The following is a 27,025-nucleotide window of genomic DNA, read 5'->3' as shown; positions in this document are numbered from 1 at the left end:
CTCCTACAGGCTTCTTGGTTAGTGTTCCTCATTTTTTTTCCTAAGTGGTCCCGACACTTTCCTCTCTTTCCTCAAGATTCTGCTAATCGTTGACTTAAGTGTCCGCTGGGTAACTGGCAAGGCGTCTTTAAGGTCTCCTCGAGCCCTCGGAGTGTATAAACGTGTGTCTTTGTAGAGTTGGAAATGGTTCAGAATTCATCTAGTCCATTTTCCACATGCAAGCTGAAACCAAGAGATGCCGAATTAACTTCTGAGGTCAGAAAGCACTCTCATGTTCTCTCAAAACATAAACGTCTCTACTACTTGCTCCAGGGGTTTTGAAATTGGGGTCCATGTGCTCTCCTGGATGGACTACGTATACAAGACACAAAGAGGTACAGGATACAACTTAGGGCATCTTCCTGGATTTTCGATTTTACCTGAAGGCCTGAACTTAAGACAAATTTTATATCACACACACCATTGTATCCACAGCTGCTGATCAGTCTTAGCCTTGTTGTTGAATGAATGACTAAATGAATAATAAAAATAAAGTATGACACTTAATTAAAAACTCTAACTTACAATGGAATTTTCTACTGTTGGAGTTAAGTCAGTGGGAATACTTGGGAAACTATGATGGTTCTAAAATAAGGGGTTTCAAAGACACCTTGGAATATTAGGAAACAGCTCCTATACATTCCCAAAGTCCAATATATTCTGAAGTTGGATGAGTAAGGAAATTACGACTTTATTCCTTTCTCTCTGAGTTACAATGCCTCCCTTTTCCACCTACCCTAAATATTTCTGACATGCATACATTTTTTAAGGTTTATTTATTTTGAAAGTCAGAGTTACAGAGAGATCTTCCATCTGCTGGTTCACTCCCCGGATGGCCACAATGGCCAGTGCAGACCAGGCCAAAGCTAGGAACCAACAACCTTATCTGGGTCTCCCACCCGGGTGGCAGGGGCCCAAACACTTGATCCATCTTCCACTGCTTTTCCCAGGCCATTGGCAAACAGCTAGAAACACAGTGGCTGGGACTCAAAATGGCGCCCATACAGGATGCCAGCCACACAGGTTATGGCCCACTGTGCCAAAACACAGCCCTGCTTGATGTTTTCTTATTACTTCCAGAAAAGGCTTCCCCAAACCACTACACCAGAGTAAGTCTACTGGGCCCCTGCCCCACTGGATCCTGCCCTTCCCTTTTGTGCTATTGTACACAACAGATCAATGGCTTTACTTGACAAGATACGGCTAGTGCTGGCCTCATTCATTGCCCAATAGCCCGACTGCCCTGACCAGGACCTGGAACATGGCAGACACTCAATGCACAGTGATTAATTGAAGCAGAGTTGAATTTCCTGCACGATTCATGATAGCAACTGAAAGTGCCTGCCTGATCCTGCTCCAGGCTGGCAACAGCAGAGTATCGGCAGCTCACTCCAGGGTCTCTTACTGCCCATCTTCTGGGACCCGAGCAGCTGCTGGTCACCTCTTCCTGTCCAGTGGCCACTCACTGTGACTCAGGATGCTTGCCCATCTCTTTCCCCCAGGGCTGCTAGTTCCCAGCATCACCCTGTTTTCTTGTCGAGAGCTATTGGAGGTAAGAAGTCCATCAGAGAAGTTGATAAAAACAAACAAAAAAAGGTTTGTTCTGAATCATATGATGCTTGAGGTCAAGAAAGGGTGGGCACAGGACATGCTGCAGGGACAGAATTTCCTAAGCACACTCAGGGAGTGGATGTGAAGGGAACAGAGGACAGTGCGCCGAGAACTCCAGACGATTCCATGGTTTCTGGGTGGAGTGACGCTGAATGCAATGCTCTTAACCAAGACTGGTGAACAGTGACATGGTAACTGAGAAAAACAGAGGAGAGGGTGGGTATCCGCATGGAAAAACCCAGAGTTCCAGTTTGAAAATACCCAATGTGAGCTGCCCAGCCCTGGCGAGGATGTGTTCAGTAGGTAGAAGCTTGAATGTGGAGTTGAACACAAGGTCAGGGAGTGGGGATGGAGAACCACACCAGGAAACTAGGAGGCCCTGCTCTACCAGTCACCGCCAAATGGCTGTCCTGTTCACGTATCTCTCTGCTCAAAATCCTGAGGTCGAGACCTCCTCCTCCTGAACCCGTCCACTCCCTCAATAAGTGGTCACTGCGCTTGTGGCTGTTGGCTCAGCATAATAAACGGCGGTGGCTGTGGCAGCCCTAATGGGCAATGTCAGCTAAAACTGGACTTTTCCCTAGCCCCAGTGGAAGACTGGTCCCTGAGCACCACCCAAGAGGAGGCAGGGTTTCCAGCGCTGTGAGCTGTGGTTCTGCGGGCACCGCTTTGGAAGGTGGACCACATCAGTCATAGAAATACGTGGGGATTTGCAAGTCTTCATAGAAACTTGGAAACAGTTTTATAGAAACACATATATCAAACAAGACAGACCTGCGATATGTGGCATAGGTAGACAGGAATAGGTTTGTCCCACCCTCCTTTTGTGAGGGACACTGGTTGGTCCTTCCCTCTGGACACTCAGACAGATATCTCCTCTTCTGGCTCCATCCTCCTCTCTCTCATTGACTATAATTCTTGGTCATAAAAAGACTACAGGTCCCTTGGCCTCTCTCTTCATCTCACCCCAATTTATCAGCCTTTCTTTCTTTTTTTTAAAGATTTATTTATTTATATGAAAGTCAGAGTTACACAGAGAGAGAGGAGATGCAGAGAGAGAGAGAGAGAGAGAGAGAGAGAGAGAAAGAGAGAGAGAGGTCTTTCATCCGATGGCTCTCTGCCTAGATGGCCACAATGGTCAGAGCTGCACCTATCTGAAGCCAGGAGCCAGGAGCTTCTTCTGGGTCTCCCACACAGGTTCAGGGGCCCAAGGACTTGGGCCATCCTCCACTGCTTTCCCAGGCCATAGCAGAGAGCTGGATGGGAAGAGGAGCTGCCAGGACTGGAACCAGCGTCCATATGGGATGCTGGCACTTCAGGCCAGGGCGTTAAGCCACTGCGCCACAGCGCCAGCCCCAATCAGCCTTTCTATTTTATACCAACTTATCTGCCCTGGGTCTCGCTGTCATGGATCCACCATCCACCCACCAGTGCATCGTCTCTGGTTTACCTCCTCAAATGCTGGTCTCCTCGTCCTTCCAGTTCATCCACGAGGCAAAGCCCCAAGCCTGGATTTATATTACTTCTCACCTCCATCACTCCCGCTGTTGGACTGTGTTGAAGGAATTAACACAGCCAGGAGGCTGATGCAGACTCTCTCTGTTCTCCTAATTTCCAGACCACAAGACTGCTCAACAACCCTTTCAGGCTGTAGCCAGATCTTTATGTCCCATTGAGTTAAAGAGTATTCCAAATGCTTACCTCTGTTTCATGCTCCGAGCCCCTCGTCCTTCCTTCAGATCTCATCTCCCCCTTGCAGCTTCAGCGGAGAAATCAGTTCCCATGGTCTGTGTTGCGGAGAGTACAGGTGCACACACCTTCCCGTGAACATGAAATGGTTACACACATGCCTCCTGGCTGCTACAGCAAGGGGTGATGAGACAGGATCAAAAATGATTAAGATAAAAATAAAAAATAGTAGCTCACACTTACTGAGCTCTTACTGAATGCCAGGCTGTGTTCCAAGGGTGTCACCTCATTTAATCCTCATGACAACATCATGGAGTGGCTAGAAACAGATCCCTTGTTTACCCAGCTGCTTTGCCAAGAGAAGCCCAGTTTGGTCCCCACCATGGCACAGCTCATGATCTGAACAAGCCACAGTGGCCTGCCCCATTTAGCCAGGTAGGCACTTCCCGGTCTGCCCTTCCAGCAAGGGACACCCATGGGATTCTGCTCTAAGCCCTGGGAAGTCAGGGGACGTTTTCTGGACAGATTTCTTTCTCAAAATGAAAAGACAGTGACTTGAAAGGAGAAAGGTGCTTTTCCTCTACTTGTTGGTTTTGAATGTGACTAAGCGGCCTGGAAGCTGACTGAGGCGGGCATCTTGGAAACACGAAGTGAGCTGAGGATGCACAGGGGAAGGGAAGTGAAGGAGCCCGAGGCCCTAAGACACCCTCCATCACTGAGCTGTCCACGCCCAGAGGTCTCCTCAAGAGAGATAACGACATGTCTTCATCTCTTAATTGGGTCTCCTATATGGTAATCCCTGGTAACTATGGGGACTGGTTCCAGGACTCCCCGTTGATAACAACATCTGTGGATGCTCATGTCCTTTATGTAAAATGACATAGTATTTGCATAGAAACCATGCATATCCTCCTGTCTACTTTAAAACCTTTCTAGATAACTTACAGTACTTAATACAAATGCAAAATGCTATGTGCTGTCTATGAAATAATGACAAGAGACACAAAGTCTGCATCTGTCTAATACAGCTACAATTTTTATGTATTTGTTTATTTCAGACAGAGCACTCCCATTTACTGGTTCAACCCCCCAAATGCCTGCAAAGTCCAGGAAAGGGCCAGACTGAAGCTGGGAGCCAAGAACTTAAATCCAGGGTCTCCCACACGGACGGCGGGACCCAGTTACTCATGCCGTCACCACTGCGTCCCTGGGCTTTGTGTTAGCAAGAAGCTAGAGTCAGGAACTGGAGCTTGGAATCGAGTCCAGCTGGGACTCAGGTGTCTTAACCGGCATCTTAACCACTACACCAAATGCCTGCCTCAAGGCATGTTTTTCCAAATATTTTTGATGCATAGTCTGTTGAACCCAATGGATGCAGAACACTTTGATAAAGGATTATTATATTAGCATCAGACCTTCTTTACAGAACTAGGCCACAACCACCATTAGTCTTTTTTTTTTTTTTTGTGGAAGAAATGAAGAATTTGCCGAGGGCAAGTGACTGCTAAGGCTGTAAGGGCAGATGGGGTCTCACGTTGAACGCACAGTCTGACTCCAGGCATGCTCTCTGGGCCCTGTCTCTGCCAGCCTATTTGACTTTTGTGACCCAGAGTTAGAGGGTCTGCAAAGATAGTGAGAACCAGATAAAATGGAGTAATAAAAAGAGGACAAGACTGAGAGAAGTTGACTGGTATACTGTAGAGAAATGGCAAAGGGAAGTAGTAAACACATAAGTGGCAGAACAACTGGGGAGAGGGTGGAAAAAGAGATTTTGAGACTCCAATGAGACTGGAACATACAGGACTAGGAATAAAAATTGTGGCAGTTGGCAGGTGTTTCAAAAGATAGAAGTAGGGGCCAGCACTATGACATAGTGGGTAAAGCCACCTCCTGCAGTGCCAGCATCCCATAAGGGCACTGGTTCGAGTCCTGGCTACTCCACTTCCAATCCAACTCTCTGCTATAGCCTGAAAAAGCAGTAGAAGATGGCCCAAGTCCTTGGGCTCCTGAACTTATGTGGGAAGCCTGGCAGAAGCTCCTGGCTCCTGGCTTCGGATTGGTGCAGTTCTGGCCATTGGGGCCAACTAGGGAGTGAACCAGCAGATGGAAGACCTCTTTCTCTCTCTCTCTGCCTCTCCTTCTCTGTGTAACTCTGACTTTCAAATAAATAGATAAATCTTTAGAAAGAGAAATAGAGAGAGAGAGAGAGAGAGATCAAGAGTAGAACTTTCTTCTCTGTAAGGAAAAACAAAACTCCCTATCTATTGGTTCCAAATCTGTAGATCCAATCAACCATGCATTGAAAATATTTTTAAAAACTAGCATAAATGTTTCAAAAATTTGCATCTGTATTGAACACGTGCAGAATTTCTTTCTTGTAATTATTGTCTAAACAATATAGTATGCTAAGTATGCACACAGCATTGATATTGTAGGTATTTTATATAATCTAGGGATGATTAAAGCACCTGGGAGGTGGTGTGCAGGTTGTGTGCCATTGCTATTACTCTACACCATTTTATAGCAGGGACTTGAGCATCCGTGGGTTTTGTAATTCTTTTTCCCCAAAAGTGTTTTTCTGTTCATTTTGACTTACTTGCTGGGTGAGGTGATCAGGAACATAATTGAAGGCATCCAATCCCGAATCCATCAGTCAATTAGTAAATATTGACTCAGAGGTTCCAAACCTTCTCATTTCATGGTGCACTTAGTTTCTCAATATATGTCACGGTACCTCTGGGTCAACAGAAAATCTTCATGTCCATTAAGTAAAGGCCAAACAACTTGGTAAGTACTTATGTCTTAATAATTTGGCAGTTCTTTGAAAAAAAAAAAAACTTGTAAATTGAATGACAACAGTACTTTTTTTTTTAACTTTTATTTAATGAATATAAATTTCCAGTGTACAGCTTATGGATTACAATGGCTTCCCCCTCCCATAACTTCCCTCCCACCCGCAACCCTCCCCTCTCCCGCTCCCTCTTCCCTTCCATTTGCATCAAGATTCATTTTCAATTCTCTTTATATACAGAAGATCAATTTAGTATAAAGATTTCAACAGTTTGCACCCACATAGAAACACAAAGTAAAACATACTGTTTGAGTACTAGTTATAGCATTAAATCACAATGTACAGCACATTAAGGACAGAGATCCCACATGAGGAGCAAGTGCACAGTGGCTCCTGTTGTTGACCCAACAAATTGACACTCTAGTTTATGGCGCCAGTAACCATCCTAGGCTGTCGTCATGAGTTGCCAAGGCTATGGAAGCCTTCCAAGTTTACCGACTCTGATCATATTTAGACAAGGTCATAAAAGACAGTGAGGATAGTAACCAATGATCCTAAGAGTGGCATTTACCAGGTTTGAACAATTATACAGCATTAAGTGGGGAAGAGGACCATCAGTACACACAGGTTGGGAGTAGAGCCATTGGTGGTAGGGTAGAGGTTATGATTACAAAGGAATGAGGCCCAAGTGCACTAGACAGGGCCTAGAACAAATTTCGTCCATCAATGGCCACAATTACTAACAGGATCTGTGGTGAGTCGGGTACTGAGTGATTTCTCAAACTTTGGAATCTGCTTGACACTGCCACTGTCGTTTCCTGCTCCGCATGGATCCTTGTGTGGTGCTTGCATTTTATCACAGCAACAACCAAAAGCCCAGCTTCAAAGATTGGGTGTGACTAAGACAAGTACAGGGAATCTAATTCTGAAACTGTGACTACCTCAAGATGGTAGTCTGCCCTGGGTCCCAGGGATATTAAGACTTGCCCTGTTGCCATCAGAAATGTGAAATATTTTGGGGCTCTTGTGGGTCTGCTGTAGCTTATAGGGTTTGGGAACCATGAGAATGGTAAGCCACTCTGTGCCAAGAGCTCTGCTAGGCATGGCATTTCATGCAGTGAAACAAACGGCCAGTCTGTGTGCCTTGAATCTTGCAGCCCAGTGGATGAGACCAACGTTAATAAAATAATCTGGAAAATAAATGCATTATCACAAGCTAATAGGTGCAGTGTAGTAACAGCAGGGTGTTGCCTGCAGGGTCTTTTTCTCAGGCCTAGAGGAAGAATCTGTTCTTATTTGGTTCCAGCAGGTGCTTCCTTTAGCAGAAGCAAAGCTACAATTGTACTCAGCACCATCCTTCCTGGAACAATGACTTGGATTGGGGGGAAAATGGTGCATCCTGAACACTGGAAGGGGAAATTATAATGGCTGTTCTAACAAGATGCAGGTGGCTGGACCGGAGGACGCCCATATCCTACATCAGTGTCATCTTGTCACCCCTGATTCTCAGGGAAGGTATTTAGAGGGGGCTCTCCAAGAAAGACCACTTTGCATGTCAGCAAGACCTTTGCTACAAACCTTGGGAGCTGGGCCATGCTGGGCTGAGTGCTGGGGCTGTTAGTGTGGATGCCCTTTGTCCTGGCCCCAGGAATCCCCCGGAAGCACAGTGTCTGATTTCTGAGCTTCTGTGCCAAGGGCCCCTCTTCATGTCCAGATTTCCGTTCATCAACCAGACTGTGTTCACAGGGCTGCCTTGCCAAGCCAGCTGCATGGGGTCCTAGGACTTCCCTAGGAGAACATTGTTGGGGAGACTTTTGATCTCAGCCTCTCAGGCCCCAGTCCCCCGAAACACCCCCATCCTGAATTCTAGTCCGTCCTTGGTTTCAAGGAGCGGCGTGAACCGAGAGCTCCCACTAGTGGCCGGAGCGGGCCATCAACGTTGCTTGGTTCTTCATTTGTTTCTTCCCTTATTCGCATGGGCCCTAGCAGCCAGGTCTGTGGTCTGCTAGGAGCATCTCAAACCTCGTGTTCACTTCTAGGGGACATTTGCCCTGACACCGGCAACTCTCTGTGGGCTTGCAGGAGCAGTGGGCATTTGTAGACCTTTCTGAGTATCTCGTCATGTTGTCCCCTAAAGAGGAGGAAAGCTGCGCGTCAGCCCGTTCCTTACTGCTGCCTTCTCCTTCCCCTGTTGCTCTTTTTGCTGAGGCTTGTTCAGAATCAACAGATATAGATCTTTCTCTCTCTCTCTCTCTCTCTCTCGCTCTCGCTCTCGCTCTCACGCGCGCGCACGTGCACACACACACACACACCCATTTATGTGATCCCTCCTTCGCACCAGCAGTGACAGACTGGGCAGCTGGGGAGGTGTACAGTGAGTGGCTTGGAGACGCTCCACAGAGGGGTAAGCAGAGCCATCTTTCCCCCTCACTTCCCAGATGATGCTTTCCCCTGGCCTGCCTTCCCTTGGTGTCAGAACAGAGAGCCTGGGGGAGACTGGGCTGAACGGGCACAGGAGGTTGCCAGCCTTCCCAGAGTTTAGGCTGCCTGTTCACCTCCAGTCAACCCAGAGGCAATGGGGTCCTATGCTGCCTGAGCTCCATTCTAGGTCCCTGGAGCATTAAACTGTAGTATGGGGGCAAAATCCTTACAGCCGTAAAGAACACGCATGTCTGGCATCTCCCTCCTGATCCATCACTGTAATAGATGGGTGGGTGGAGGGTCAGGATTTCAGGGTCCCTGCATCGTTACATACTACCTCATCACAACAACCTACCACAAATAGTACCATTAAGAATGATAGCTTGGGGCCAATGCTGGGCATGGTGGGCAAAGCTTCCCCTTGCAGTGTTGGCAACCCACATGGGCACTGGTTCGAGTCCTGGCTACTCCACTTCCAATCTCACTCTCTGCTGTGGCCTGGAAAAGCAGTGGAAGATGGCCCAAGTGCTTGGGCCCCTGCACCCGCGTGGGAGACCCGGAAGAAGCTCCTGGCTCCTGGCTTCAGATCAGCTCAGCTCTGGCCGTTGCAGCCATATGGGGAGTGAATCAGCCATTGGAAGACCTTTATCTCTATCTCTCCTTCTCTCTGTCACTCTGCCCCTCATCCTATGCGTTTCGTATGACATCCGTGGGTTAGCGAGACTTGAAAGTTCTGAAGTTATTCCTCTCCCAGGACAGAACATTGAAGACAAGGTGGAACAGCCACCAGTGGTTTCCAGTTGTGACATCAAGACTTCTACTGATTTGCAGGGGAGATTCCAGGGGGTGAGGATCTCTTGTCATGAGAGAACTAAGGGACAATACTAAAATGTTCCCAAGCGGTATGTGCTGAGTTGTATCTCTTCAAAATTCCTGTTGCAATCCTAACCCCCAGGACTTCAGAATGTGACTGCCTTTGGAAAAAGAGACTTTCAAAAGGTAATAAAGTTAAGATGAGGTCATTATGGTGAGTCCCAATCCAGTGTAACTGATGTTCTTATAAGAAAAGGAGATTGCGGGTGGGGGGTTGCCCACATCAGAGTGGCGGGGTTTAAGTCCCAGCTCTGATCCCTCACTCCAGCTTTCTGCTAGTGCAGACCCAGGGAGGCAGCAACAAAGCCTTAAGTACCTGGGTCCCTGCCACTGAAATGGGAGACCTGGAGGGAATTCCTGGTTCCTGGCTTTGACCCCAGCCCTGGATGTTGTAGACATTTAAGGAGTGAACCAGAAGATGTGATCTCTCTCTGCCTCTCAAAAATAAACAAACACATAAATAAATGCCATTTCCCCTACTCTCCCCAGCTTCTTCCTAAAGAAGCAATCGGGACTCAGGTGCACCCAGAGGAAAGACCACGTGAAGTCACAGGGCAAAGTCGGCCAACTACAAGCCAAGGAGAGGGAACTCAAGAAATCCACCTACCAACACTTGAATCTCAGATTTCCAGTCTTTAGATCCCTGAGAAAACACATTTCTGTTAACTGCAGCCATGCAGTCTGGCACTGTATTCTGGCATTCCTAGAAACTGAGTGTACCAAGACTGGGCGTTTTCCTGGCCATTTTCATATATTTCAGAACTCAAAATGATACCATTGGCAATGCTGGGAATCCAATTCAAGTCACTGTCACTTCAGAAGCTGTGTGTGAGTGGATGGTACTAATTCTTCGCCACCTTGGGCTATTTGGAAATGATGGCTTTCAAAAGGGTCATTAAAGAATATTTTGAGGGAAAGAATGATTTTTTAGTGAGGACAGCCTTCTCATTGTTAGTGAGTTTTTATTTATTTGAAAGGCAGAGAGATAGAGACAGGCAGAGGCACACAGCCAGGAAAACAGATCTCCCGTCCACTGTTTCACTCCCCAGATGCTGGCAACAGCTGGAGTTGGCCAGTTTGAGGTTGGGAGTCAGGACCTCAATCCAGGGTGAGTGACAGGGACCCAACTAATTGAGCTGCCTGCCAATTAACCTGCTACCTCCCAGGGCGTGCATTTGCAAGAAGGGAGCTGGAATCAGAAGCGGAGCTGGAAGTCAAAACCAAGCACTCTGGTACAGGATGTGGGCATCCCAAAGGGCGCCTTAAGTAATGTACCAAACACCTGCCCCAAGGCTGCTTTCTGAGTTAATGAGGCTTTCTCTGAAGACCCAGACTGGCTTCTGCATCGCCTCCTGGGGCTACCTCCACACAGGGGTTCTGCCGTGAGCATGGGTCCCAGAAGGCAAAACGGGGCGTGGGCTTGCTCAGGCACCACAGGCCGTGTGAGCACATGGCTGTACCAGAAACTTGTCATGAACACATGAGGGCTCGAAGCTTCCCAGAGCGGCTCCGTGTACGGGAACAGTCCCTGTTCTTGGGCTGCATCACTGTGCTGTGGACCCTCATTCTCTAGCCCCACATCCTCAGAGGAGCTGAGACGAATTTCCGCCCTGTTTGGAATTCGCTGCCTGGTGGCAAGTGTCACTGCCAGCCAGGGAACAGGTGTGCAAGCTGCTTTACAGAGATCTCTCTGTGCTGTGCATCTCGGCGTGTGGTACCTCCTAATCCTCACCCACACGCACTGGTCGACTTCATTCCCCAGGACTTCCTGTGTGCTGCATAGGCCAGGCCTCACTCGTATCCTAGTCTTACAGGTGAGAAAAGGATGTCTCAGAGTGACCAAGGCTGACACCTACCCCGCCAAATAACATCACGAACGTGGGGGAGAAAGAGACACCCAAAAGGGAGCTGAGTGTTCCTCACTCCTGCAATGGCCACATCTTCAGGTTTGCTCTGGTTCCCAGAGGAAGAAAACAAAGTTGGAGCCCAGGGATCATGCTGAGCTAACACCATAGCTCCCACGGTAATGTGGAGACAAAGGGTATTTGTAGGTGTGCATGTGGGGGCACAGGTCCCACAAAAAAGCCACTGGTACACAGTATACCAAACAAAGTTTTCTGAGCTCACATTGTTGGTGGGAGTTCTGTTTAGACCTTGAAGCAGACCAAATCCTTAGAAACTTGGGGTAATTCTTTCAAGGCGACACTTGTGTGCAAATTTAACCAGCACCACTTACTTATTATGTACACTAAGAAAAGAAGTCCTCATCAGTTGCAAGTCTGTCCTTGCGGCAGCCTCCTGTTTCTCTTCATTTCCAAATCTTTTTGATATTGACTTCTTTAACTATAAAAAGATCTCCTTATCTCCTCCAATAATGGTTTCATTCACTAATAAAGAACTATCTTAAGATGGACTTCCTGGGGCTGGCATTGTGGTATAGCAGATTAAGCCTGTGATACTGACACCCCATATGGGTGCCAGTACGAATCCTGGCAGCTCTGCTTTTGATCCTGCTAATGCACCTGCAGAAGCAGTGGGAGATGGCCCAAATACTTGGGCCTTGGCACCCATGTGGGAGATCTGGAGGAAGCTCCTGGCTCCTGGCTCTGACCTGAACCAAACCCAGCCATTGTGGCCATCTAGGGAGTGAACCAACAGATGGACGCTCTCTCACTCTCTCTCTCTCTCTCTCTAACTCTAACTCTCTAACTCTGCCTTTCAAATAAATAAATAGTTTTTTAATGAAAGCTGGACTTCCTGGGAAATCTTTTGAGGTCTGAGAATGCCTTAATCCCCTCCATCTCTGACTTTGACCTGCCCACCTGCGGCCTGCCAGGACTGGCTCATTCTCCAGGTGCTGCCCTATTCTGCTGAGAGCATTTGTTGCAGGGTCACCCAGCAGCCTACAGGGCTCCTCCAAGCAAGCGGAAAACACCCTCTGTCCCTGGAGGCTGATGTAGCCCTGCAGGCCTGGGCGGTGAGCTGACTGGGCCTTGGCATGGAAGAAGGGCCCTCCGCCCTGGAAGCACAGACAGGGTGCAGGGCTTGGAGATCGGAGTGCAGGCTGGACTAGGGTTGCCCTTGGCCTGGCAGGTGCACAAAGGTCTGTGCCTGCAGCCTGGAGCCTCTCACCCCTGCAGGAGCCCCAGCTTCGACCTCCTTCTGATCCTCCCTGGGGGGTTCCTACCTGCAGGCACCACTCCATCTCACCCCTAGCTAGGGGGCATCAGAAGCCCAAGAAGTGGTCTCTGCCTCCCTTGTCGCCTCTTTTCTTCTCTTTTCTTGTCACCTGGGAACTCTAGATTATGCTGTTGCCTCTCTCCTGACTTCACTTCTGGTTTCCCGTAAATCTCTGTGCTTCAAGCTTGGCACCCTCAACTGTTAATACGTGAGCCAGACTAATTCACTAAAAAGCCAATTTGTCAGGTGAGCAACTTGCCCAAATTCTGGAGATTTTTTGAAGAGTTAACTTTGCCCTAAACCTGCCCTAGCTCTATCCCCAACCCCAGAAGCTGTCATAACAATATTTACCTCTGGGCACAGGACGGTTTGCAGGGTTATTGTACCGCCCAAGGCAGGAACAATGGCAGAAGCAGGTTACCCAGCTTTATAAGGGGAGTGCTGGTATCTAGCCCTGGTTTTTCTTAGGATTAATTCATTTGATACAAAGAAGGCATGTACAACAGTCTGGCAGGCAAAACACAGAACCCAATCAATATAATTTTCAATATTCATTTTACACATGCATTTAAACAATACGCACATTTAAATTGCACATGAGATGAAAACAAAAAACAGCAATTTAAACGGAGATGCCAGGATATGAAGACAGCAGTCACCAGGGCTGCTTCAGTGCCCATATTCTTTTCTCTTATTTATTTTTTATAGATTATTTATTTATTCATTTATTTATTTATTTGAAAAGCAGGCTGACAGAGATGGAGAGACAGAGAAAAAGAGGTCTTCCATCTGCTAGTTCACTCCCCAAATGGCTACAACAACCAGGGCAGGGTCAGACTGAAGCTAGGAGCCAGGAACTGTATCCAGGTCTCCCACGTGGGTGGCAGGGACCCAAGGACTTGGGCCATCTTCTGCGGCCTTCCCAGGTGTATTAACAGGGAGTTGGATTGGAAGTGAAGCAGCCAGGACTTGAACAAGCACTCCCGCGGGAGTGCCAGCTTCCCAAGTGGCAACTCAACCCACTGTGCCACAACATAGGCCCCTTCTCTCATTTTTTAACTAAAAATATTCATTTGAAAGGAAGACAGAGAAAGAGAAGCATCATGCAAAGAGAGACAAACAGATAGAAAGACAAAGAAAGCTCCTATCCACTGGTTCACTCTCCACATACTCCCACTTACCTGGCTGGTTCAAAGCTGGGGGCAGGAAGTTTAATCCAGGCCCCCCATGTGGGCAGCAGAAACCCAACTAGTTGAGCCGTAAGCCGGTGCACCCAAGGATGTGCAATATAGGAAGCTGGAATCAGGAGTAGAGCCAGGATATAAACTCAGTCACTCTCAGATAGAATTAGGAGCATCCCAACTGGTGTCTTAACCTCTAGGCCAAATGCCTGCCCATGGCCCATACTTTTGGTCTCATCATTGACCACAGGTTTTATAATTACATCTAGTGGCCAGGGTGTACATACAGAGCTATACTTGTGAACCTTATGATGAATTTTTGGGGATTTTCAACAATGACTCTGAGAACAGGTGATTTGTATCTTTTTTTTTTTTTATTTTTTTTTTATTTTTTTTTTTAACTTTTATTTAATGAATATAAATTTCCAGTATACAGCTTATGGATTACAATGGCTTCCCCTTCCCATAATTTCCCTCCCACCCGCAACCCTCCCCTCTCCTGCCCCCTCTCCCCTTCCATTCACATCAAGATTCATTTTCAATTCTATTTATATACAGAAGATCAATTTAGTATAAATACTTCAACAGTTTGCACCCACATAGAAACACAAAGTGAAACATACTGTTTGAGTACTAGTTATAGCATTAAATCAAAATGTACAGTACATTAAGGACAGAGATCCCACATCAGGAGCAAGCGCACAGTGGCTCCTGTTGTTGACCCAACAAATTGACACTCTAGTTTATGGCGCCAGTAACCACCCTAGGCTGTCGTCATGAGTTGCCAAGGCTATGGAAGCCTTCCAAGTTCCCCGACTCTGATCATATTTAGACAAGGTCATAAAAGACAGGTTGAGGATAGTAACCAATGATCCTAAGAGTGGCCTTAACCAGGTCTGAACAATTATACAGCATTAAGTGGGGAAGAGGACCATCAGTACACACAGGTTGGGAGTAGAGCCATTGGTGGTAGAGTAGAGGTTATGATTACAAAGGAATGAGGCCCAAGTGCACTAGACAGGGTCTAGAACAAAGGACAGAGTCATTATTAGAGGAGCTAAGAAAGGTGCTGTCTAAGCTACAATTAAGTTTTCTGATTGAGAGGCAAATAGAACCTGATAGAAGGGGCTTGATAATAATCTGGTGGGCTTTAGGCCTTGTAAGTTAAGAGGCCCAGACCTATCTATCTCTTCACATGGGGTATATCCTAAGGGAGGTGTGAACCTCCTAGGGGAAGGCACTCTGTTGACTTTCATTACTTGGCTGGCCTGGGAGGAGAGCTGGCCAGGTAAAGGCAGGGGGCATCTCTAACAAGAAATTTACAGTTCTGCCTGCAATGTTGCTGACCCTACTTGGCTGTCCCCTCAGCTGCAGTGGTCACTTTGGAAGTTGGGCTGAGTGAAGGGCTTTTCAGCTTGGAGCCAATAGGATCTGTGGCTCTGACCTGGGCATCCTTCGACTCCAGGGCAGGTCCATTTCCAGTGATCCAACTCTTGGCAGAGCTGCCAGGGCTCTTCACAAGCTGACTTCTGCTGAAGCCCAGGCTTACCACATTGAAAGCCACTGCAGTGGACTGGCCTGTTGGGTCTCCTTGAGGGCAGATCACTGTACAGATCAGCCATTAATAGGCCTGCCACCCATTGCTTCTGATGACTAGCTTTCTTTTCCTCCTGGTTTGTGTTAAAGCAGACCAGACGATGCAAGTCAAGGGAGTGCCCGTGTCCCATCTCTAATCTTCGGTGGCCTGAACTACAAGTCTATAGTCACAGACATGTTCTGTAGCAGTTTTTCTAAGGTAGACAATGCCCATGAGGAAAATTATATTCTCACTTTAAAACTTTCTTTCCCTTTGGTCTGAAAGGGAGGTTTTTTTTTCCTACTTACTGTATACTTCGCTGATGGCAATGTGAATCTAGCTATGAGATTATTAGTTAAGTTCATATTTTGGCTATGCTATTACAGAAAAATGTTAGCCATCTCTTATAAGGTCTAAAGATTAAATTGTGCATCCTACAGATTCCTTCATAATAGAATTAGTTCCCTACCTTGAAGAGAATAGAGAAGTGAAAGAACAAGTTGGGCTTAGAATAGAGAGATGATGGAGCAAGTCCTAGATCACTTGCTGACAATAGCAATATTACATGAATACTTAGCAAACCGTTTCAACCTTTAGATAAGAACTTAATAAAACATTTACCAGAAGGTCCAATGCCTTCTATAAATTTTAAGAATCATGTATTTGAAAACACGTCTTAAATATCTAACATGGTGTAGTTTGTTTAACCAGTAAACTTAAGCACAACCATATAAAATGTTTTTAGTTTCTTTCTACCAACAAGTCTAAAACATATGATACACAGATTCAGGTCCCACAAATTAAAATGTATCTTTGATTGATTTTAGCAGCTTAAATTTATGGACAATCTTATCTATAAGCCATTTAAAATAAAACTCTTAATAAAATTTCCCCATGTGGAAATACAATATGTACGCACATATAACATAGCATAATAGACCAATATCAAAATCCAAAATATCTGGTTGAAATAAGATTCCTTAAAATCATGACATAACATAGACCAAATCTGATCATTGTTACAAGGTGATTATTCAAGTCTTTGAAAATAAGCACATAGTTAAATAACCCATAGCTCTTCATCTCCTCCCTCTCTTTTTCCACTCTTAGATTTAACAGGGATCACTTTTCAGTTAAAATTTAAACACCTAAGAATAATTGTGTGTTAATTACTGAGTTCAACCAATAGTACTAGAACCACAACAACAACAACAAATACTAAAAAGGATAAAGTATTACATTGTACATCTAAAGTCAGGACAGGAGCTGATCAGTTCATTGTTGCTTATAGTGTCCATTTCACTTAACAGGTTTCCCCTTTGGCGCTCAGTTGTCACCGATCAGGGAAAACAAATGATATTTTTCTCTTTGGGACTGGCTTAATTCACTCAGCATGATGTTTTCCAGATTGCTCCATCTTGTTGCAAATGACTGGGTTTCGTTGTTTCTTACTGCTGTATAGTATTCTATGGAGTACATGTCCCATAATTTCTTTATCCAGTCTACTGTTGATGGGCATTTGGGTTGGTTCCAGGTCTTAGCTATTGTGAATTGAGCTGCAATAAACATTAATGTGCAGATGGCTTTTTTATTTGCCAAATTAATTTCCTTTGGGTAAATTCCAAGGAGTGGGATGGCTGGGTTGTATGGTAGGGTTATGTTCAGGTTTCTGAGGAATCTCCAGACAGACTTCCATAGTGGCTTAACCAGTTTGCATTCCCACCAACAGTGGGTTAGTGTCCCTTTTTCCCCACATCCTCTCCAGCATCTGTTGTTGGTAGATTTCTGAATGTGAGCCATTCTCACCGGGGTGAGATGGAACCTCATTGTGGTTTTGATTTGCATTTCTCTGATTGCTAGTGATCTTGAACATTTTTTCATGTGTCTGTTGGCCATTTGGATTTCCTCTTTTGAAAAATGTCTATTGAGGTCCTTGGCCCATCTCTTAAGTGGGTTGTTTGTTTTGTTGTTGTGGATTTTCTTGATTTCTTTGTAGATTCTGGTTATCAATCCTTTATCTGTAGTATAGTTTGCGAATATTTTTTCCCATTCTGTTGGTTGCCTCTTCACTTTCCTGACTGTTTCTTTTGAAGTACAGAAACTTCTCAATTTGATGCAATCCCAAATGTTAATTTTGGTTTTGACTGCCTGTGCTGTTGGAGTATTTTCCAGGAAGTCTTTGCCTGTGCCTATATCTTGCAGGGTTTCTCCAATGCTCTCTAATAATTTGATGGTTTCGGGTCGTAGATTTAAGGCTTTAATCCATGTTGAGTGAATTTTTGTGTAAGGTGATAGGTATGGGTCTTGCTTCAAGCTTCTGCATGTGGAAATCCAATTTTCCCAGCACCATTTATTGAATAGACTGTCCTTATTCCAGGGATTAGTTTTGGATCTTTGGTCAAATATAAGTTGGCTGTAGATGTTTGGATTGATTTCTGGTGTTTCTATTCTGTTCCATTGGTCTATCCATCTGTTTCTGTACCAGTACCATGCTGTTTTGATAACAACTGCCCTGTAGTATGTCCTAAAATCAGGTATTGTGATGCCTCCGGCTTTGTTTTTGTTGTACAGGATTGCTTTGGCTATTCGAGGTCTTCTGTGTCTCCATATGAATTTCAGCATCATTTTTTCCAGATCTGAGAAGAAGGTCTTCGGGATCTTGATGGGTATTGCATTGAATGTATAAATTGCTTTTGGGAGAATAGACATTTTGATGATATTGATTCTTCCAATCCATGAGCATGGAAGATTTCTCCATTTTTTGGTATCCTCTTCTATTTCTTTCTGTAAGGTTTTGTAGTTTTCATCGTAGAGATCTTTAACGTCTTTGGTTAAGTTTATTCCAAGGTATTTGATTGTTTTTGTAGCTATTGTGAATGGGATTGATTTTAGAAGTTCTTCCTCAGCCGTGGCATTGCCTGTGTATACAAAGGCTGTTGATTTTTGTGCATTGATTTTATATCCTGCTACTTTGCCAAACTCTTCGATGAGTTCCAGCAGTCTCTTAGTAGAGTTCTTTGGGTCCCCTAAATAAAGAATCATATCATCTGCAAAGAGGGATAGTTTGAGTTCGTCCTTCCCAATTTGTATCCCTTTAATTTCTTTTTCTTGCCTAATAGCTCTGGCCAAAACTTCCAGAACTATATTGAATAGCAGTGGTGAGAGAGGGCATCCCTGTCTGGTACCAGATTTCAGTGGAAATGCTTCCAACTTTTCCCCATTCAATAGGATGTTGGCCGTGGGTTTTTCATATATTGCTTTGATTGTGTTAAGGAATGTTCCTTTCATACCCAGTTTGCTTAGAGTTTTCATCATGAAAGGGTGTTGTATTTTATCAAATGCTTTCTCTGCGTCTATTGAGAGAATCATATGGTTTTTCTTCTGCAGTCTGTTAATGTAGTGTATTACGTTGATTGTTTTGCGAATGTTGAACCATCCCTGCATACCGGGGATGAATCCCACTTGGTCTGGGTGGATGATCTTTCTGATGTGTTGTTGCATTCTATTGGCCAGAATTTTATTGAGGATTTTTGCATCTATGTTCATCAGGGATATTGGTCTGTAATTCTCTTTCAATGTTGCATCTCTTTCTGGCTTAGGAATTAAGGTGATGGTGGCTTCATAGAAAGAATTTGGGAGGATTCCCTCTTTTTCGATTGCTCTGAATAGTTTGAGGAGAATTGGAGTTAGTTCTTCTCTAAATGTCTGGTAGAACTCAGCAGTGAATCCATCTGGCCCTGGGCTTTTCTTTGTTGGGAGGGCCTTTATTACTGTTTCAATTTCTGTGTCAGTTATTGGTCTGTTTAGATTTTCTATGTCTTCCTGGCTCAATTTAGGGAGGTTGTATGTGTCCAAGAATCTGTCCATTTCTGATAGATTTCCCTGTTTGCTGGCATACAAGTCCTTGTAGTAATTTCTGATGATTCTTTTTATTTCTGTGGCGTCTGTTGTTACGTTTCCCATTTCATCTCTGATCCTATTGATTTGGGTCTTTTCTCTTCTTTTTTTAGTTAGTTGGGCCAATGGGGTGTCAATTTTGTTTATTTTTTCAAAAAACCAGCTCCTTGTTTGGCTGATTTTTTGTAATGTTTTTTTGGATTCAATCCTGTTGATTTCTTCTCTGATTTTAATTATTTCTCTTCTCCTACTGGGTTTGGGTTTGGTTTGCTGCAGGTTTTCTAGATCTTTGAGATGACTTGAAAGCTCATCTATTTGGTGCCTTTCCAATTTCTTGATGTAGGCACCTATTGATATAAACTTTCCTCTTAACACTGCTTTTGTTGTATCCCATAGGTTTTGGTATGTTGTGCTGTTATCCTCATTTACTTCCAGAAAATTTTTGATTTCTCTTTTAATTTCTTCTATGACCCATTGTTCATTCAGGAGCATGTTGTTCAATCTCCATGTGTTTGCACGTGCTCTAGGGATTCCTGAGTTGCCAATTTCCAATTTCATTCCTTTGTGGTCTGAGAAGCTGCATGGTATGATTCTAATTCTTTTGAATTTGCTGAGACTTGCTTTATGGCCTAGTATGTGGTCAATCCTAGAGAGGGTTCCATGTACTGCTGAGAAGAATGTAAAGTCCTTAGATGTAGGATGAAATGTTCTGTAGATATCTATTAGATCCATTTGGGCTATAGTGTCATTTAAATCTACTGTCTCCTTGTTGATCTTCTGTCCTGTTGATCTGTCTATCTCTGAGAGTGGAGTATTGAAGTCCCCCAGTACTATTGTATTGGGGTCTAAGTCTCCCTTTAAGTCCCTTAACAAGTCTTTTAAATAAGCTGGTGCCCTGTAATTAGGTGCATATACGTTGATAATCGTTATATCTTCCTGTTGAATGGATCCCTTAATCATTAAATAGTGCCCCTCTTTGTCTCTCCTAACAGTTTTTGTGGTGAAGTTTATGTTGTCCGATATTAAGATGGCTACGCCCGCTCTCTTTTCATTTCTGTTGGCGTGGTATATCTTTTTCCAGCCTTTCACTCTCAGCTTGTATGGATCATTGTTGGATAGATGGGTTTCTTGTAAGCAGCAAAAGGATGGGTTTTGTTCCTTAACCCAATCGGCCAATCGGTGTCTTTTAACTGGACAGTTCAAGCCATTAACATTCAATGTGACTATTGAGAAGGAGTAACTTTGCCCTGCCATTAGCCAAAGATACTTTCTAATATATGGTTTGAGATTCCTGTGTTCTTTTGGTGTGAGGTTTCCTACCTTTACCTTCTTTCATATTGGTGACCGTGTTTCTGTGTTTCTGTATGTAACACATCTTTAAGCATCTTTTGCAGGGCTGGACGAGTGGCGACAAATTCTTGCAATTTCTGTTTGCTGTGAAAGGTCTTTATTTCACCTTCATTCATAAATGAGAGCTTTGCAGGATATAATATTCTGGGCTGGCAGTTTTTCTCTCTTAGCACCTGGGCTATGTCTCGCCATTCTCTCCTAGCTTGCAGGGTTTCTGAAGAGAAGTCAGCTGTGAGTCTGATTGGAGATCCTCTGAGAGTAATCTGGCGTTTCTCTCTTGCACATTTTAGGATCTTTTCTTTGTGTTTCACTGTGGTGAGTTTGATTACGACGTGTCGTGGTGAGGATCTCTTTTGGTCATGTTTATTAGGGGTTCTATGAGCTTCCTGTATTAGGATGTCTCTGTCTTTCTCCAAACCTGGGAAATTTTCTGCTAGTATGTCACTAAAAAGGCCTTCTAATCCTTTCTCTCTCTCCATGCCTTCAGGTACTCCTAGAACCCGAATGTTGGGTTTTTTAAGAGTATCCTGTAGATTCCTGACAGTATTTTTTAGGTTTCTGATTTCTTCTTCTTTTCTTTGATTTGATTGTTTCCTTTCCTGTTCTCTGTCTTCTAAGTCTGATATTCTCTCTTCTGCTTCGTCCATTCTGTTTTTAAGACTCTCTAATGTGTTTGTCATTTGATCTATTGAATTCTTCATTTCATTATGATTTCTCATCACTATCACCATTTCTTGTTCCACTAGTTGTTTCAATTCATTTTGATTCCTCCTTAATATTTCATTTTCACGAGAGAGATTTTCTATCTTGTCCATGAAGGATTTCTGTAGTTCAAGAATTTGTTTTTGAGAACTTCTTAATGTTATTATCAATTTTTTGAGATCTGATTCTTGCATTTCTTCAATCTCCCCATCTTCATAATCTTGAATTGGGGTGTCTTTTTCATTTGGGGGTGTCATAGTGTCTTCCTTGTTCTTGTTAGCTCGGTTTTTGCGTTTGTTGTTTGGCATGTTGGAGATATTTGGTTTCTTCACTGTGGTGTTTTTTCTTGTTACACTATGGCTCTATATTAAGTGGACTGTCTGCTTTCAGTGGTGCCTTAGAGGCTTGGGATGAGTGTGGACTGAGAGCTGTGTTTGGTTCCTCAGGGCTGAGGGTGTGTCAAAGATGAGACTCCCAGGTTAGGTGTGGTAAATCTCTCTCTTTTTTGATTCAAAAGGGAAGTAATTCCGCACAGCTGAATGTAATTGGAGGTAGTTAGCAGGCAAATGATATACCCACAGGAGCCAGAGATCGGAAGCTCTTTCCCACGGACCACACAGGGAATCTCTGCTGCCCTCAGTGTGGGCACCAATTCTCCCGCAATCTCCCACTGGGTTGCCAAGTTAGATGCTAATCTCCTGTTATTTCACCCCTCCCCCCAGAGTCAGGTTTTTCTGCTAGGCTAAGGGCTGGCGCAGACCTGAGGTCGCCCTGCTTATGACGTATGTCCAAAATGGCGCCTGCTCTGTCTTGCTCGCCTTTGAGAGGTGAGCGGAGAGAGAGAAACTTGTGTCCGTATCGGTCGCTTTTTTTTATTTTTTTCCTCTCTCTCTTCAAGTTAGCCTGGTGAACTTTTCCCCACGAAGTTTCAAGCCTCGTTCCCTCTAGCCTCCTCTTTCCGCTTGCCCGCTGGTGTCTCGGGTTATTGTGGTTCGGCTCACCTCGCGTTCCAGCGCTGGTGCGTTGAGTCTGCTGCTGGTGTCCCGATCTTGGGCTCCCACGCTCTCCACGCAGGTACACTGTGAATCTCTAGTTCCGGAAGAGTTTCCTATGCTGTTTTATCCCCTACTCTTCCTTGACCCTGCAGTATCTCCACTTATATTAACCTGTCTCTCTCTCCAGCCTAATAGTGTGCTTCCTGCCTATTCCGCCCAGTCCATGCCTTTCCTGATTTGTATCTTACAGACTGAAGAACCAGATCACGATTACGTGACTATCCTGCATTGAGAATCTTGGAGGAGGTGGCACAGGGTATGGAATCCATTGTTTAAAGAGTATCTCTTATAAAGAAAAGACTTCCAAGGACAAGCTGTGGGGAGCACTCCTTTCACAAATTACTAGAAGATCTTAAAAAGGCAGAAAGTTGATCTAGAACTAGAGACGTGCCGTCGTCCCAGAATCCATGTATGGAGGACTTCTCCCCATGCTGCCAAGGGCCAAAGGCAGCCGACTTGACGGATGGAACCCTGGAAGAACAGTGGGAGCTGCAGTTGTGTGCTGGCTCTCAGACTTCAGGGAGCATCAGACCCTGCTGCCTCCTGTTGTCCGAGGCTTGGCTACGCTTTGAAACAGCTCTCGTTGGGAAGATGACAAGCCTGCGACTTTCTAAGTGATGCCAAGTTGAACCAGTGATTTTTCTCAAAGAATAAATTGATTAATCTAATCAAATTGACTAAACCAGTTGGTTGTTCTAATAGAGTAAATCATTTCAAATTTGTAGGCTAGCTAGGAGCCATGTTCTTCTATGCAAGCGTGTTATTATTTTTATGTCCAATGCTTAGACACAGATTGTTTCTCTTGACACTCAGGTCATTGTGATTGGGTGATTCGGCTCTAGAATCAGGTAGATTTGGTTTTGATACTTTCTCCTGTCACACGGTATATTTTCTTAGCTCTAAGTAGCCATCAACTAGTAGTAAGATGTTCCACTTTAAATACACTAATCACCTGTAAAATATATCTGGTTTGAAAATATTGCAGTTGGGGCCGGCGCCGTGGCACAGTAGGTTAATCCTCCACCTGCAGCGCAGCCATCCCGTATGGGTTCCGAGTTCTAGTCCCGGCTGCTCCTCTTCCAACCCAGCTCTCTGCTATGGCCTGGGAAGGCAGTGGAAGATGGCCCAAGTGCTTGGGCCCCTGCACACGCGTGGGAGACATGGAAGAAGCTCCTGGCTCCTGGCATCGGATCGGCGCAGCTCCGGTGATTGTGACCATCTGGGGAGTGCACCAACGGAAGGAAGCCCTTTCTCTCTGTCTCACTCTCACTGTCTGTAACTCTACCTCTCAAATAAATAAATAAATAATCTTAAATAAAAAAAAGAAAAAAGAAAAATATCGCAGTGACAAAAATGACTCTTGACAATGAGATACTTAACTGTGAACCTGAGCAAATCACTTAACCTCTTGCTTCCTGAATTTTCTCATCTGCACAGTGGCAATGACAGCAGCCCAACCTCACGGCTTGCTGTGATAATTAATTCACCTCTGCAGAGAGAACACCATACTGGAGGAATAGAAAGCGGCTAAGAGATGCCTGGAAAAAAATTGTTCTAGTCAAATGTAGTGCTTCTAAAATGTCAGCTACTACAGGAGGAAAAATTAGTATTGAAACATTTTGCAATGCTGTAAATGCAACTTGCACTAAGTAAAGTTATCACTGCTAATCCTACCCACACAATTTTTCTATAGAGACTATCTCAAGGTCGGAATGACAATTTCCAGTGTCACCTGGTTGTCAGCTATTTTGTCCCTCCAATTGCCCTCAAATTCTTGGGGAGAGCTATTGTAACACTTTCAGAAGAAGCGCAATGGAGACACACGTGAATGACTATTTACAAGTAAATAGGTAGCACGGACACCAAAACAAATCACTGATAAACATATAGTTGGGACCAATATATGCAATCCTACATGAGAAACTTGAAGGTGATAGCTTGAATTCTGAGTGTAACAGCCTTGCTTAAAAATCAGCATTTCAGCAAGCGAGTTCAGTATTCAGAACACCATGCGGGCTTTTACTGAGATTGTTTTTTCCATGAAGTTAATGCAGTCAGATCCCTGAACCTGCAGGTTCCACATCCGTGAATTAAATGTTCAAAAAACTTGTACTTGTACAAGTAAGTGGACTTTTTTTCTTGTCATTATTCCCTAAATAATCCAATCTAACAACTATTTACATAGCATTTACAATACATTAGATTTTTTTTTTTTTTTTTTTTTTGGACAGGCAGAGTTAGTGAGAGAGAGAGACAGAGAGAAAGGTCTTCCTTTTTGCCATTGGTTCACCCTCCAATGGCCGCCGCGGCCGGTGCGCTGCGGCCGGCGCATTGTGCTGATCCAAAGCCAGGAGCCAGGTGCTTCCTCCTGGTCTCCCATGCAGGTGCAGGGCCCAAGCACTTGGGCCATCCTCCACTGACTTCCCAGGCCACAGCAGAGAGCTGGACTGGAAGAGGGCAACCAGGACAGAACCGGCACCCCAACTGGGACTAGAATCCGGGGTGCCGGCACCACAGGGAGAGGATTAGCCTAGTGAACCGCGGCGCTGGCCTATGCATTAGATTTTAAAGCTCGTCTGGAGATGGCTTAGAGTGTATGGGAGGATGTGGGTGGGTTATGTGCAAATACTAGGCCATTGCATACCAGCAACTTGAGTATCTGCCAATTATTGGCATCTGTGGGGTGTCCCAGAACCAGTCCACCAAGGAGACTAAGGGCTGATTATATCCAGCCCTGAAACAGACACAGTGAATCCAGATCACCTGCTTCCCAGTGATCAAGTCCAAGTGCCTGCAGAATGTGTCTGCTGTCAAGGCCCAGGCCAGCAAAGCCGAGCCATGTGCTCAACCCGGCTCCTTCTCTAAAATAAGAACTGCAAGCAAACCAATGCCCTCTTTCACAGCCTGGGAAGGAGCAACTTCTCAAAAACACAAGGGCTCTGTATCCTCGCCAAAAAGCCCGCAGTGATAAAGCGGAAGGAGCGGAGGGCAAGTGCAGGTCACTATATCTCTGAGGGGCCTTGTTTCCAGAGTGGTCACATGGGGCTGCTTCCTCTGCCCACTGTTTTCCCAGAGTGGTCTGAAAACTGTGCGACCGCGTGAAGCAGGCTGGAGACAGAAGCCACAAGCTCCCAGACATGCTGGGCCGTCTCAGGCGTGCACGTCCAGAGGGCAGAGCCTGCTTAACTTACGACACATACGAAGGTGAGGAAGACATGGGGGATATGGGGCCTCTTTCTTCCCACCAGCACCCCAGCACTCACCCAGAGTCCTCCGTGTGCAATGGGAAGAGTTCTCTCTCTTGCTCTCTTGCTCTCTCTCTCTCTCGCTCTCGCTCTCTCTCTTTCCCCCCAAGGTCTCACTGGCGGGACATCCTCCATGCACTGTGCTCCACTGGAGGACCCTCCCACGCTCATGGGAGGAGGAAAGAGTTCTCTAAATGGAAAGAGCCTTGAGAATATGTAAGGAAGTTGAGCACACAGAGCCCTGCGAGGCTCATCCCTTAGCCACATGAGATCAGACTCTGAGGAGACCCCATCCCAGTTAATCCTGAGAGACATCTGGAGGGTGGTCCTGCTGATACGGAGCCCTGAGTTGATGCCAGGCAAAGACCTGGCAATGTGTGACCCCTCCAGCCACCGTCACAGCAGCAGTGGGCACGGCCGGGGCTGTGGGGAGGGTGTCTGCCTGCTGACATGTCTCCACATTGGTGCTGAAGTGGGAAAGGCACGATGCGTGCTTCTTCCCAGAATTTCCAACCAGGCTTCTCTTTTTAAGAGAAAATGACGTTAGCCATTTTATTTCAGTCCATCACCGCCAAGAGATGGTTTTCTGTGTCGCCCTTCTTCCCCATATGAGGGTCAGGCTGACACAGCATTGGGCAAATTGGACAGACTCGCTTCAGTTCCGAGCTCTGCTGCATTGAAACCTCAGGAAAACAGACTTGATTGTAATCAAAGAGCTACGGGATGTACAGTTCCCCTAGAGTGGAGGGCACTCACATCCCATACAATAGTTCCTGGCTTGACTCCCAATTGCAGCTTCCTACTGACGCATACCCTGGGATACACAGCTCAAGCAGCTGAGTCCCTGCCACCCATGGAGGAGACCTGGATTGGGCTCCTGCCTACCGGCTTCGGTCTGGCCCAGTCCTGGCCACTGTACATATTTGGAGAATGAGCAGTAGATGGGAGCTCTGTCTATCTGTTTGTCTCCCTCTCTTTCCCTCTCAGATTCTCAAATAAAAGTAATTTTTAAAGATTTTATTTATTTAATTGAGAGGTAGAAGGGGAGAGACAGGGGTTTTCCATCCACTGGTTCACTCCCAAAATGACCTGCAATGAAGCCAAGCAGAAAGAGCTTCCTCCAGGTCTCCCATGTGGGTGTAGGGGGCCAAACACCTGGGCCATCTTCTATTGCTTTCTCAGGCCAGAGCAGAGAGCTGGATTGGAAGTGGAGCAGCCAGGAGTCAAACCGTTGCCCATATGGGCTGCCCATATGGGCACCACAGTGCTGGCTCCCAAAAAATGTTTTAAAAAGACAAAATTTGATTGAAGACATGAAGGCAACTCATATTCCAAATGCTTGTCACAGTGCAGAGAAGAACAGGTGTTTGCTGTTTATTAGTGGTAGTTATTGTGATGATGTTGACACCGGGATC

The sequence above is a fragment of the Lepus europaeus genome, chromosome 13 (assembly GCF_033115175.1).
Source record: "Lepus europaeus isolate LE1 chromosome 13, mLepTim1.pri, whole genome shotgun sequence".
Classification (NCBI taxonomy): Eukaryota; Metazoa; Chordata; class Mammalia; order Lagomorpha; family Leporidae; genus Lepus; species Lepus europaeus.
The sequence above is the reverse complement of the archived record's forward strand: the minus strand, read 5'-3'. Positions refer to the sequence as shown.